The sequence below is a fragment of the Phyllobates terribilis genome, unplaced genomic scaffold (genome assembly GCF_046119375.1).
Source record: "Phyllobates terribilis strain yellow unplaced genomic scaffold, ASM4611937v1 Scaffold_2__4_contigs__length_985480577, whole genome shotgun sequence".
NCBI lineage: Eukaryota > Metazoa > Chordata > Amphibia > Anura > Dendrobatidae > Phyllobates > Phyllobates terribilis.
The window spans coordinates 661511433-661525482 of NW_027362762.1; the positions used below are offsets into that span (position 1 = coordinate 661511433).

At 45.6% G+C, this 14050-nt stretch overlaps 1 protein-coding gene across 3 annotated transcripts in view; it reads right to left on the reverse strand.

Moving 5' to 3' along the window:
- The window catches only part of TFEB (transcription factor EB), a 55903-nt gene extending 42816 nt beyond the window's left edge, over positions 1 to 13087 (reverse strand). The window contains exon 1 of one of the 3 annotated variants that reach the window (XM_073666792.1): positions 12845 to 13087. The gene's annotated coding sequence lies outside the window, so the exon portion shown is untranslated. The remainder of the gene's footprint in view (positions 1 to 12844) is intronic. The other 2 variants (XM_073666803.1, XM_073666802.1) reach the window with 2 other exon arrangements.
- Positions 13088 to 14050: the final 963 nt, after the last annotated feature.

Genomic DNA, 14050 nt, shown 5'->3' on the forward strand with positions numbered 1-14050 from the left:
AGCCTATTAATAATCAGCCCACAGCAGTCTATTTAGCCTTTGCTGGTTATTAAAAATAGGGGGACCACACTTTTTGGGGTCCAACCGTTTTAATGACCATAAAGGCTAAGCAGACAACTGTCAGTTGTTTTAGATAAATGAAAATGGAGCTTCCCAGCCTATTTATTTTTGTGCTAAATACAAGTACAGAAAACTACAGACACTGCACTGATTATATATCTCACTGACATTTCTATCTCTATCTTTGCACATCTAACACCTAAACATCTGTCATTTGTATTCTTCATTCTATTCCAGTACTTGTCACACTGATGGTGCACACAGACGGCACCGGTACGGTTTTTTTCCAGTACATGTGAAGACACCTAACACACAAGACAAGTGTCCAAAGTATGACAGCTTAGGACGTATCCCACCAGCCCGTCATATGATCAACCAAAATCTCAAAACACCCAAGCATATGATCAATGAATTAAGGAGTAGCCACATTTGGGTAATCCTATTAATATGATAACCAATGTAATTACCTACACAGATGTATGAGAACTGTACTTTTTAAAATTAATTTGGCATGTCTTTCAGCCACCACAAGAAGTGTACCATGGTGCAAATATCTGTCTTCATATACTGTATGCCACTTTTGTAGCATAAATTATGATAAAAAAGTGTTGGCAAGCTGATTACATCCCATCTGGGTTGAGCTCTGCTCAATTTTCAAAAGTTGGTTGCAACTGATGTAAAAATGGCAAGAGTCAGAAAATTTTTGCGACATTAAGCAGAAAAAACTGGCTGAAGACTGCTTGATGAATCAGCCTCGTAAAAGTTTTTCCAAAATCTACAATGTTCACGATTTTCATCTCTCTGGATCCAGGGACTCCTTCACGGTTTACCCTGTTGGTCAGGGTTACAGCCACCTCATTGTTTTAGTGAGGACGGCCAGGTTCTTGTAAATAGGTAAAGTTTCTCCATTATTGTTTCTGCCAATATTAGCACATATAGCAACCCCTGGCAAAAATTATGGAATCACCGGGCTCAGAGGATGTTCATTCAGTAGTTTAATGTTGTTGAAAAAAAGCAGACAACAGACATAGCACAAAACTAAAGTCATTTCAAATGGTAACTTTAGGGCTTTAAGAAACACTAAAAGAAATCAAGATTAAAAATGTGGTACTCAGTAAGGGTATTTTTTTTCAGTCCAAGCAGAGGGAAAAAATTTGGGAAATTAAAATTTACAGGGTGATTCCATAACTAACACCTGCATCAAATTAAATCTGCTCATTAGTCTGCATCTAAAAAGGAGTGATCACACCTTGGAGAGCTGTTGCACCAAGTGGACTGACATGAATCATGGCTCCAACATGAAAGATGTCAATTGATACAAAGGAGAGGATTATCAAACTCTTAAAAGAAGGTAAATTACGCAATGCTGCAAAAGATGTTGGTTGTTCACAGTCAGCTGTGTCTAAAATCTGGACCAAATACAAACAACATGGGAAGGTTGTTAAAGGCAAACATACTGGTAGACCAAGAAAGACATCAAAGCGTCAAGACTGGAAACTTAAAGCAATATGTCTCCAAAACAGGAAATGCACAACAAAATAAATGAGGAACGAATGGGAGGAAACTGGAGTCAATGTCTGTAACCGAACTGTAAGAAATCGCCTAAAGGAAATGGGATTTACATACAGAAAAGCTAAACATAAGTCATCATTAACACCTGAACAGAAAAAAACAAGGTTACAATGGGCTAAGGAAAAGCAATCGTGGACTGTGGATAACTGATTAAAAGTCATATTCAGTGATGAATCGCGAATCTGCATTGGGCAAGGTGATGATGCTGGAACTTTTGTTTGGTGCCGTTCCAATGAGATTTATAAAGATGACTGCATGAAGAGAACATGCAAATTTCCACAGTCATTGATGATATGGGGCTGCAAGTCAGGTAAAGGCACTGGGGAGATGGCTGTCATTACATCTTCAATAAATGCCCAAGTTTACATTGATATTTTGGACAGTTTTCTTATCCCATCAATTGAAAGGATATTTGGGGATGATGACATCATTTTTCAAGATGATAATGCTTCCTGCCATAGAGCAAAAACTGTGAAAACATTCCTTGAAAGAAGACACATAAGGTCAATGTCATGGCCTGCAAATAGTCCGGATCTCAATCCAATTGAAAATCTTTGGTGGAAGTTGAAGAAAATGGTCCATGACAAGGCTCCAACCTGCAAAGCTGATCTGGCAACAGCAATCAGAGAAAGTTGGAGCCAGATTGATGAAGAGTACTGTTTGTCACTCATTAAGTCCAGGCCTCAGACTGCAAGCTGTTATTAAAGCCAGAGGCGATGCAACAAAATACTAGTGATGTATTGGAGTGTTCTTTTGTGTGTTTGTTTTTCATGATCCCATAATTTTTTCCCGCTGCTTGGTCTGAAAAAAATTACCTTTACTGAGTACCACATTTTTAATCTCCATTTCTTTTAGTGTTTTTTAAAGCCATAAAGTTGCCATTTGAAATGACTTTAGTTTTGTGCCATGTCTGTGATCTGCTTTTTTTCCAACAACATTAAACAACTGAATGAACATCCTCCGAGCCTGGTGATTCCATAATTTTTGCCAGGGGTTGTAGTAACATCAAGCGCATGCTCTTAGAAGGTGGCAGTGCAGTGTAGCCATCACAGCACTGTGTGATAAAAAGGTTCTCCACCATTGGGGCAATTTTTTATTTTTTTTTTTAAACCAAAAATACGTGCATTTGTTTCATTAAAAATGTTGCACCATTTGCCTTCTATAGCATCTGTTTAACAGCCTATTGTTGGCTGCAGAATGGGTTAACTGAGAATCCACTGGTGAGCTAAGTCCAATTGGAGAGTTTCTAACTCTCTAAGTGCTTTTATTTTGAGCTCTCAGCTGATTTATGACCACAAAGTTGAATGTGCAGGGAAACTGAAGAGACTGGCTTTTTACAAACTGTGCAAAATTTTTTAATGAAACCGAATTTAGTGACAAATAAATGCATGTAAGTACCGTATATAAAAAAAAAAAAGGAAGAAGAGCAACTGCAATATTTAATATACAGTACAGAAGGTTAACTGCTCGTATGTCTGGACTTGGTTTCATTTTCATAAAATAGTGGGAAATTACTCAACGTACAATTCACATTTGGGTAAAAGCACCGGATTCTCTTTAGAGTATAATTATACAACAGATCAGTGGGAAATCACGTGGCCGATATGGATGAGCAGGGAGTCCGTCTCCTCTGGCATCTGTGGCACTGGTTAGCACAGGCATCCTGTAGTCTGCAGCGCGGCTCAGTAGCTAGGAGTCACCAGTCCTATTTAGCACTGTGGATGGCAGAGCTGGTGTTTATATGTGTGGGGGGCAGAGAGTACCAAGCTTAGCTGGGATATTTACAGGTGTCCGACAGCTGAAGAGTATGTGCAGCAAGTGTGACCCTGTGTCCATTGGCATGGGTGTGCCCGACAGCAGACGTGTACATCAGCTCAGAGGTGTGGTATTACAGGTATACTGCTCTTATGCACCACTACAGAAGGGGAGTAAAAGCCTCATAGGCCAGGATACTGAGAATTCACAGTGCAAATGCATACAAACACGAATTAGGATAAAACTGGATCATGTAGATAGCGCTGGTAGCAGCTTTACATTTTTCTATGGATAGGAGAGTACAGCTCAAGCAGAATTCTACATTTAACACTATTCCCTAGTTGGGACCTTCCAGACATCCCCTAAATAAGGGAGAAGAGAATAAATGCCCATCAGTTTTTGGACATCTGTATGACATCACTTTCTTTGGCGCATCTACTGAATTCAGATGGTATGTGCACATGATGTCTTAAGGTGGAAGACCCTTTGAAAACTGCCTGAAAAAGCGCTAAATTCTTAAGAGAATGAATATAAGTAGTGATGATCAAGCATGCTCGTTGCTCGAGATTTACGAGCATGCTCAGGCGAGTACCTATTATCTTCAGCGCTCGGGCTTTAAGTTTTTGTCGCTCCGTGAACATGATTTGCGACTGTTTGACAGCTTTAATACATGTGAGGAATGCTGGAAAAACAGGCATTCCTCACATGTATTAAAGCTGTCAAACAGTCGCAAATCATGTTCACGGAGCGACGAAAACTTAAAGCCCGAACATGCTGAAGATAATAGGTGCTCGCCCGAGCATGCTCGATCAACATTAAATATAAGCTTTACTAAGTAAAAACAACTCGCTCTTCATATAGCTCATCTTTTGAGCTTCAGGTTTTCAAAAATGCCAAGTGATTAAGTGACCTGACCGTTCTTCTGGTGTTTTCCAGCTCTGAACTGACGATATACTGTATTACAGAAGACAATGGGAAGAAGACTGAAAAGATGGCCAGAGACTGGCAAAGCACTCAAGAAGCAGCTTGGGCTGAGTGTGCCTTAAAAACCCACTAGTGGCTTCTTAAAATCGTTGAATTTTTTTTTCTTTTTAATTAAAAAAATACCCCACACAACACATCTTATTATTTTGGATTTTAATGCTGGACACAATACCAAAAAGGCATGAATTTCAAGAACGATCTCTTTCATATATTGTTTATGTTCTTTATTCATTGAATAAAAAATTAAAAAGACTAATATTTTTGAAGGGTTTGCAGACTTTTAAGCTTGTGTGTGTGTGTATAATATATTTTCATTTTACGTGTATAAAATATATTGCAAACATGTTTTTGCACTGTCGTTTGTGTACATACAATACAGTGCAACAGTTTTAGGCAGATGTGTAAAAAAATGCTGCAGTACAAGCTCACTTTCAAAAAGAGACAGTTAGATTTTTGCATTTTGTTAACTGATAAAAATAAAGAGAAGATCTGTGGTTAGTTCTCCAAGGTGTTTGAAGGAACTCTGCAGGGAGGTTGTTCCAAAAACTGTGTGCAAGTGTAACTAGAGGAATTGATGGAATTTTGAAGGCAAAAAGTGGTCACATCAAATATTGGAATATTGGTTTCGATTTCTCCTGTTAATTACATATATATTTATTATATTTATTTTTTACTTATTTATTTTTCTTAAATCACTCTTTGCAACATTTTCTCCACATCGGCCTAAATCTTTACACAGTAAGCCATCACAAAGCCGGGCAGATGTGTGTAAGGCGTTTCCGACGTATCCAACTGCGGGGACCCCAACAATACCAAGATTAGTAGACTTGTCAGTAAATGGGTGGTCACTATCTGGACTACATTCACACGCTGCTGTCACGGTGCATTATTTTTTTTTTGCCTCAGCTTTCTGAGATGGCGCAATGTAGCCGTAACATGTGAACACAGCCTTATAATATCTGGAAACATTTTTTAACAGTCATTTCCTTAACCTCCATTCCCTTTATGGTCAATTTGAATTTATAGTCTTAGAACTATTTTTTGTCCTCTGCACAATATTCAGTGACATGGGATAGTTTATTGGGCAAACCTTTCTCAGAGCAATAAAGCTATGAACACAACAGCACAAAAAAGGCAACCATACAGATCAGTCTAAAGTCGATCAAAACAATCATTTATCGAGAGAAGAGCAAGAACGAACAATCATTTTAAAGCTCCACTCCAGCATTTTAATTTTAGCCCAGGAGTGGCGCCACTAATCAAAGTTTCCCAACCCTAATATTATACTCACCAGTCAGTCTTCAGGTCTTCTTGGAGCCAATAAGATTCTGCGCCGCCATCTTGTGACCGCAAGTTCGAACTGACCGGAAGTCAGAAGTAATGGTCACAAGCTCTCAATTTAAGCCTTAGAGCCTTGTTCTAGCTCTCAGACTTACAGGTGCATCTCACTAAATTAGAATATCAAAAAGTTAATTTATCTCAGTTCTTTAATACAAAAAGTGAAGCTCATATATTATATAGAGTCATTACAAACAGAGTGATCTATTTCAAGTGTTTATTTCTGTTAATGATTATGGCTTACAGCCAATGAAAACACAAAAGTCATTATTTCAGTAAATTAAAATAATTAACAAAAAAAAACACCTGGAAAGGCTTCCAAAGCGTTTAAAAAAGGTCCCTTAGACTGTTTCAGTAGGCTCCACAATCATGGGGAAGACTGCTGACTTGACAAATGTCCAGAAGGCAGTCATTGACACATTCCACAAGGTCCCAGATTTCCAATTCTCATTTGGAAATCAAGGTCCCAGAGTCTGGAGGAAGAGTGGAGAGGCACACACAATCCAAGCTGCTTGAGGTCTAGTGTGAAGTTTCCATAATTAGTGATGGTTTGGGGAGCCATGTCATCTGCTTGTGTAGGTCCACTGTGTTTTATCAAGACCAAAGTCAGCGCAGCCGTCTACCAGGAAATTTTAGAGCACTTCATGCTTCCCTCTGCCGACAAGCTTTTTGGAGATGGAAATGTCATTCTCCAGCAGGACTTGGCACCTGTCCACACTGCTAAAAGTACCAATACCTGGTTTAAAAACAACAGAATCACTGTGCTTGATTGGCAGCAAACTCACCTGACCTTAATCTCACAGAGAATCTATGGGGTATTGTGAAGAGGAAGATGAGAGACACCAGACCCAACAATGCAGACAAGCTGAAGGCTGCTATCAAAGCAACCTGGGCTTCCATAATACCTCAGCAGTGCCACAGGCTGATCGCCTCCATGCCATGCCGCATTGATGCAGTAATTGATGTAAAAGGAGCCCCGACCAAGTATTGAGGGCATTTACTGAACATACATTTCAGTAGGCCAACATTTCAGATTTTAAAAACATTTTTCAAGCTGTTATAAAGTATTCTAATTTACTGAGATAATGACTTGTGTTTTCATTGGCTGTAAGCCATAATCATCAACATTAACAGAAATAAACCCTTGAAATAGATCACTCTGTAATGACTCTATATAATATATGAGTTTCACTTTTTGTATTGAAGAACTGAAATAAATTAACTTTTTAATGATATTATAATATAGTGAGATGCACCTGTATATTGAGTTGTTCTGGATCGTGCAGCAAAAACTGGAGTGATCCGGCAGGTCACAAACTGCTGAAGACCGACCGGAGCGGTGCCGGGAAGAGATGAAGATGGCGGCTGGTACGTATGAGACTGGGGGCAGGGAACTTAGAAAAATATTTTATACATCAGCAGATAAAAAAAAAAAAAAAAATGTAATATATATTTGTTTGCCAAGTGGTCCTCATTGAGCTCCTTCCCCTTTAAGCAGTCATCGTCTTCACACAGTAACAGCACTGTGAGGGGTGCACAGAATAATTCCAGTTCTGTTGCAATCACAGGACAGACGTTGCACAACAGTCCTGTTCTGCAAATGTTTCTCACATCTATATAAACAGATGCCTCATTTTATTTCATTATGTCCCATACATACAAGTATGGTGGCAGCAGAACGCCAGCACCGCAACTATGTAACGCACTCCAATGACACAAATCACATAGCGAAGATCCCAAAAAAACAAGCCAAGCCCGACATTCACAGGACTCAAATCTCATGTCCACCATTACATCAGGGCCAATAAAACATGGTGGCTTCCTAACAGAGGTCATTGTTTTATGGCTGTCCTTGCCACAGCTCATTGCCTTTAAAATCATCAAGATCTGCTGGCAGCTCGCTTTATACAATGGTCGACCAATGAAATCCCAGAAGTGCTCGATGGGAGACAAGTCCAGAGATGAAGTCCCAGAAGTGCTCGATGGGAGATAAGTCCGGAGATGAAGCAGCCCATAGTAGTATGTTTATAACGCACAGGCCATTCTCAGTAATACGAGCAAGATGTGGCAATTTTTCATCATTTGCAGATCATTACCATGTTTAAAGATCCTGAGATTTCCTTAATGCCACAACTTTTCCTCTTGGTGTTGCAATTTCAATATTCAGGAGTTTATCAACATTTCGGGGGAAAAGTCTTACAGGGACATTCCCATCTCCCACATTTATGACACAGTGACAAGACATGTGTTCTTCCTCAGCCAGTTTGGGAACTCTTCTAGAAGTGAACAGAGAGCTCCCGTGCATGTGCCACCTCCTCCTAATTCAAGGGAATCTGTCAGCAGGTTCTGCTGTGTAATCTGAGAGCAGCATGATTTAAGGGCACAGACTGATTCCAGTGATGTGTCACTTAGGGATTTTATCAAAATGGCAGCAACCAGTGTTTTCTCTGCTGCAGATCTACCAATTCTCTGAATAATGTCCTCTATATAACCCCGTCTACACCACTGATTGGCAGCTTTCTAGGTGCAATGTGCATAGGCAGAAAGCTGCCAATCAGTTGTGGGTGCAGGGTTATATAGAGTAGAAGGACTACATGGCATGAAACTAGTGATGAGAGAGCGTGTTCTATTAACTCGCGTGCTCGCCGAGTATTTTGGCGTGCTCGGCATCTCTTTTAATGTCGCTGCGCCTTCAAGTGTCACGGATGTTTGACAGTTGTGACACATGCAGAGATAGCCTGTCAGACAGTGATTGGGCGCCAGGCATCACATGTCATTCCACCACATCACAGCCCTGAGACCGCGAGTGCCGACACCGCTGAAGCGGAGCTGGCACAGGAGGGGAGTATAGTTTTTTTTATTTTATCGGGCTGAACATTTAGTTTAAGAAGGGGTTTCCTAGTAGTGGACAACCCCTTTAAGGTGCCGAGATACATTAGGGGCAAGCCGCCCACACTTTGCCTGTTATGGCAACAATTGCCATCCATCTAATGGAGGAATGCACAACCTTTTTGCTTCCTATGGCCATATGGTAAAATCTAACCAATCCATGGCCATAATTTTACAATTACTACCTTAGATATTTCTTGAAAATATGTGCCATAAATATCTAACAGGTGCCAGTTCATTTTATAGGGCTGCCACCTATAAGGAAGGCAGAGGTAAGGAAAAGAAGATGTATGCAACGCTGTCCATTGTAGTATATACCAGAAGCTGGACCAGTCGGCTGTTTCTTCTCCCATATACTACAATGAGCACAGCCGCACTCCTGCATGGCCACTTCTCCTCTGCGCTGTAGGAGTCAGGACTGGCCTAAATATGACCACACAATTCATAATCACCCATTCTTGGGCTAGGGGTCACAACAGCGTATTTTCCCTCATCCGAGAGAATCGGGTCAATGATGCAAATCACAGTCTGATCAGATTCTCTTGGATAATTAAGGATAATATGGAAGAAAAATATTTCTCCATCTTCTCCATTCTGGGAAAATAGGACTGCACTCAGATGTTATCTGGCTCGGGTCAAGATAATCTAGTCCATGTTTGACACCCATATAGTATCAGTCGTTATTCATTGATAATGAAAAAAAAACCTTACAAGACCAAATATAATTTATGTTAATAATCACATTGGATCTGTTAAAACGCATGGTGTCTGCATGGCATCTTTTGTTTGTGCACTTATTGAAATATAGGTGAGCCTCACCCAAAAAACAGATCAGACTACAGCATGCCGAGATTTATTCCACAAAGGCATCTGGTTCATTGGTCCATGTGCGGTCTGTATTCCACATGGAACAAAAAAACGTTTGTGTGAACGTGCCCTTCAAGTGATTTTAGTCCACAACTAGGATCAAAATCAGAGAAAGCTTTGCAATTGTCCAGTTCTGCATTGTAATGTGCGCGGAGTGGTCCGATGGGCGTCTCTGGACTGTGCTCGCGCCCCCTCTCTGCCTTGTAAAGCTGCCCTTCCACCTGTGAGTGATGTACACGGCCGGCCGAGAGCCTGCATATATAGAGGCTTTGCCAGCTGTTTGGATAACATAGAAGACAGGAAGATGGGGGGTGCCAAGCACGGTCCAAAGACCATCAGAGCACATTAGAATGTGGTGCTGGATAACAGATTTTCCCCCTTCAGTGGGATTGTTAGGAGTAAATTAAAAAGGTTGGAGAACATGGAGGTAATGGCTCTTACAAGGAAAGCCTGACAACAGCTTCCCTTCGAACGGTTTTCCACTAATACCGATGACCTAGTCTTAGGATGGGTCAACATCAGATCGATGGGGGTCTGACACCTGACGTTCTCACCAATCAGCTGTTACCAGCCCCAGCCATATGTGAACAGTGCACAGAACATCCCGATCCTTCACACTGATTAGTGGCCATCCCGATACCGCTGCTCCCATTAATTAGTAGGTAATCTGCAGTACAAGGAGCAGCCACAAAAAGTGTGATGGCGTGTCGAATCGATCTGTACACTGTTGAATATGACGGGGGCTGGTAACCGCTGATCGGTGAGATGTAAGGTGCCTGGTCACCAATCTAATATTGATGACCCATTCTAAGACTAGGTCACCAATATCAGATTACTAGAAAACCCTTTCACGCTTTTCCCACAAACCTGTGCATCAATCAGTTCAGCCCATCCGTCTGCAGGAGCAGTGGGGCAGGATTCCATTAAAGGGGTTTTCCAGTGAAAGTGTTCTGTAACAGATCCATGAGCACATATAAGGGTAGTGACCTATAGAAAGCACAGAGATCTATGGATCTAAGTAAAGGGGAATGAGGTTTGCTTGGGATCTGGTGAGATTGTCAGTAACCGGCAATCGCTCAGTCATTCTGGTCAGTGTACTCCTATATGTGCCCCCCACAGCACAGTGACGAGGGTCCCCAAGACCAGGAGCCATGCCAGCCCTGATAAGAGCAGCGCCCCCCACAGCACAGTGACGAGGGTCCCCAAGACCAGGAGCCATGCCAGCCCTGATAAGAGCAGCGGCCCCCACAGCACAGTGACGAGGGTCCCCAAGACCAGGAGCCATGCCAGCCCCGATAAGAGCAGCGCCCCCCACAGCACAGTGACGAGGGTCCCCAAGACCAGGAGCCATGCCAGCCCCGATAAGAGCAGCGCCCCCCACAGCACAGTGACGAGGGTCCCCAAGACCAGGAGCCATGCCAGCCCCGATAAGAGCAGCGCCCCCCACAGCACAGTGACGAGGGTCCCCAAGACCAGGAGCCATGCCAGCCCCGATAAGAGCAGCGGCCCCCACAGCACAGTGACGAGGGTCCCCAAGACCAGGAGCCATGCCAGCCCCGATAAGAGCAGCGCCCCCCACAGCACAGTGACGAGGGTCCCCAAGACCAGGAGCCATGCCAGCCCCGATAAGAGCAGCGCCCCCCACAGCACAGTGACGAGGGTCCCCAAGACCAGGAGCCATGCCAGCCCCGATAAGAGCAGCGCCCCCCACAGCACAGTGACGAGGGTCCCCAAGACCAGGAGCCATGCCAGCCCCGATAAGAGCAGCGCCCCCCACAGCACAGTGACGAGGGTCCCCAAGACCAGGAGCCATGCCAGCCCCGATAAGAGCAGCGGCCCCCACAGCACAGTGACGAGGGTCCCCAAGACCAGGAGCCATGCCAGCCCCGATAAGAGCAGCGGCCCCCACAGCACAGTGACGAGGGTCCCCAAGACCAGGAGCCATGCCAGCCCCGATAAGAGCAGCGCCCCCCACAGCACAGTGACGAGGGTCCCCAAGACCAGGAGCCATGCCAGCCCCGATAAGAGCAGCGGCCCCCACAGCACAGTGACGAGGGTCCCCAAGACCAGGAGCCATGCCAGCCCCGATAAGAGCAGCGGCCCCCACAGCACAGTGACGAGGGTCCCCAAGACCAGGAGCCATGCCAGCCCCGATAAGAGCAGCGCCCCCCACAGCACAGTGACGAGGGTCCCCAAGACCAGGAGCCATGCCAGCCCCGATAAGAGCAGCGCCCCCCACAGCACAGTGACGAGGGTCCCCAAGACCAGGAGCCATGCCAGCCCCGATAAGAGCAGCGGCCCCCACAGCACAGTGACGAGGGTCCCCAAGACCAGGAGCCATGCCAGCCCTAATAAGAGCAGCGGCCCCCACAGCACAGTGACGAGGGTCCCCAAGACCAGGAGCCATGCCAGCCCTAATAAGAGCAGCGGCCCCCACAGCACAGTGACGAGGGTCCCCAAGACCAGGAGCCATGCCAGCCCCGATAAGAGCAGCACCCCCCACAGCACAGTGACGAGGGTCCCCAAGACCAGGAGCCATGCCAGCCCTGATAAGAGCAGCGCCCCCCACAGCACAGTGACGAGGGTCCCCAAGACCAGGAGCCATGCCAGCCCCGATAAGAGCAGCGCCCCCACAGCACAGTGACGAGGGTCCCCAAGACCAGGGGCCATGCCAGCCCTGATAAGAGCAGCGCCCCCCACAGCACAGTGACGAGGGTCCCCAAGACCAGGAGCCATGCCAGCCCCGATAAGAGCAGCGCCCCCCACAGCACAGTGACGAGGGTCCCCAAGACCAGGAGCCATGCCAGCCCCGATAAGAGCAGCGCCCCCACAGCACAGTGACGAGGGTCCCCAAGACCAGGGGCCATGCCAGCCCTGATAAGAGCAGCGCCCCCCACAGCACAGTGACGAGGGTCCCCAAGACCAGGAGCCATGCCAGCCCCGATAAGAGCAGCGCCCCCCACAGCACAGTGACGAGGGTCCCCAAGACCAGGCGCCATGCCAGCCCTGATAAGAGCAGTGTGCCTGATGTCCCGAGCTGCACAGCCAGCAGGGAGGACGCTGTCGCGATACAGTGGTGACATGCCGGCTGTGCTGAGCGCTCCACATCTGCAGCCCTGCCTGACAGCACATGTCACCTCCGACCCCGCACAGCACCGCCAGCTGTGACCCCAATAACCTCCTGGAGCCCGGATGTGTCCTGGTGCAGTGATGACAGGTGTCACCGGAGCTCCTCCCCCTCGGGCACTCCCCGTTACTCCCGTGCCCTATGCCCAGTGTCACTCACGGCTGTACCCCGGAGGGGCAGGACTCGGCACTCAGCCCCCGGCATGCTTCCCGCTGTGTCCCCGTGAAGGTCACGCAGTACGGCTATGGTTACCTGACGAGGGCGTCCTGTCCTTGATATGGCGACAACTTTCCAATACTCCCAGAACGGCACCGCGTCCGCCTCAGGTCCCCGGTCTCTGCTCCCCTCCCGGCAGACTCTCCCGCCCCCTGTCACCGGCTTCTGTCAAAACGGAGTCAGCTTCAATCAGCAGGGGGAGCCCAAGAGCTGTGGAGGAGACTAGGATGGAGTTCCCCGTCCAGGAGGATCATGGGAGCTGAAGTTTTGGCTTGTCAGAGCCCGCCATGTTTGTTAAGGGCGCTTGCCCTGTGTAATGCGCAGTTAATATGCGTTCGCTTTGTAGGTGGGAGTCTTTTATGGGAAATGCCGTATTTCACCTGAATGATGCGCAGTGGTCAGTGAGGGTCACTGTCACCAACTGGAAGTACTTTAGCGCTAAAACTGGGTGAAAGTTCGTCGGCGAGGTGCGCCACCTAGAGGGCGCATTGGTGTATGACAGCCCCACTGGATGGCGTCAAATAATAGGTCACATATAGGAGCTGATATTCCTGACAGCCTTGATTTTATCAGAAGACTTCATATTTCTACAGGTGTAGCATTTGGTTGTGAGGTAGTAATGAGCGCTGTAAGGCTCATACAGAGGAACTCAACTCAGGGTGATGGGAAAACCTCAGGCTTGGCAATCAACACCTGAAGAAAAACAAATGGTTTTCATCAGTGTATAGTCAGTGTCAGGTTTCCCCATCAGTTTCATCAATTATTTTCTCATATGTCCATTACAATGTTAAGTATCAAAGACCGTCACTTCCAAACAGAAAGCAGGTGTGAACAGGTGCAAGCTAAGAGAGCCACCCTCCATCACAATGTTAGACATGGACAGCACCTGGCCGGATGTAGTCCTGCACTGACGCCATCTGTGTGCTGACTGTTATTTCCACAGATCCATGCACTTGGATAAAAAACGGATGTCTCCATGTTTTCTTTGTGGAAAAAAACAGACTATAGTGGGTGTAATGTGAAAACCAGACATCTGAATGAGGGCTTACAGCAGAAACTGGAGCAGCTTTAGGGCACATCCACAGGGAGTGACTAAAGAAAAAACCTTTTAGATTGTAGAGTTGAGCAAAACAATATGTTCCAGTGGACATGTCAGTAGCCCATGGCTGCCTGATCAAAGCCCTGCAGATATCATCCTGCCTTCCGGCATCTGAGCAGAGCCCTGTGAATCTCATCCTACCT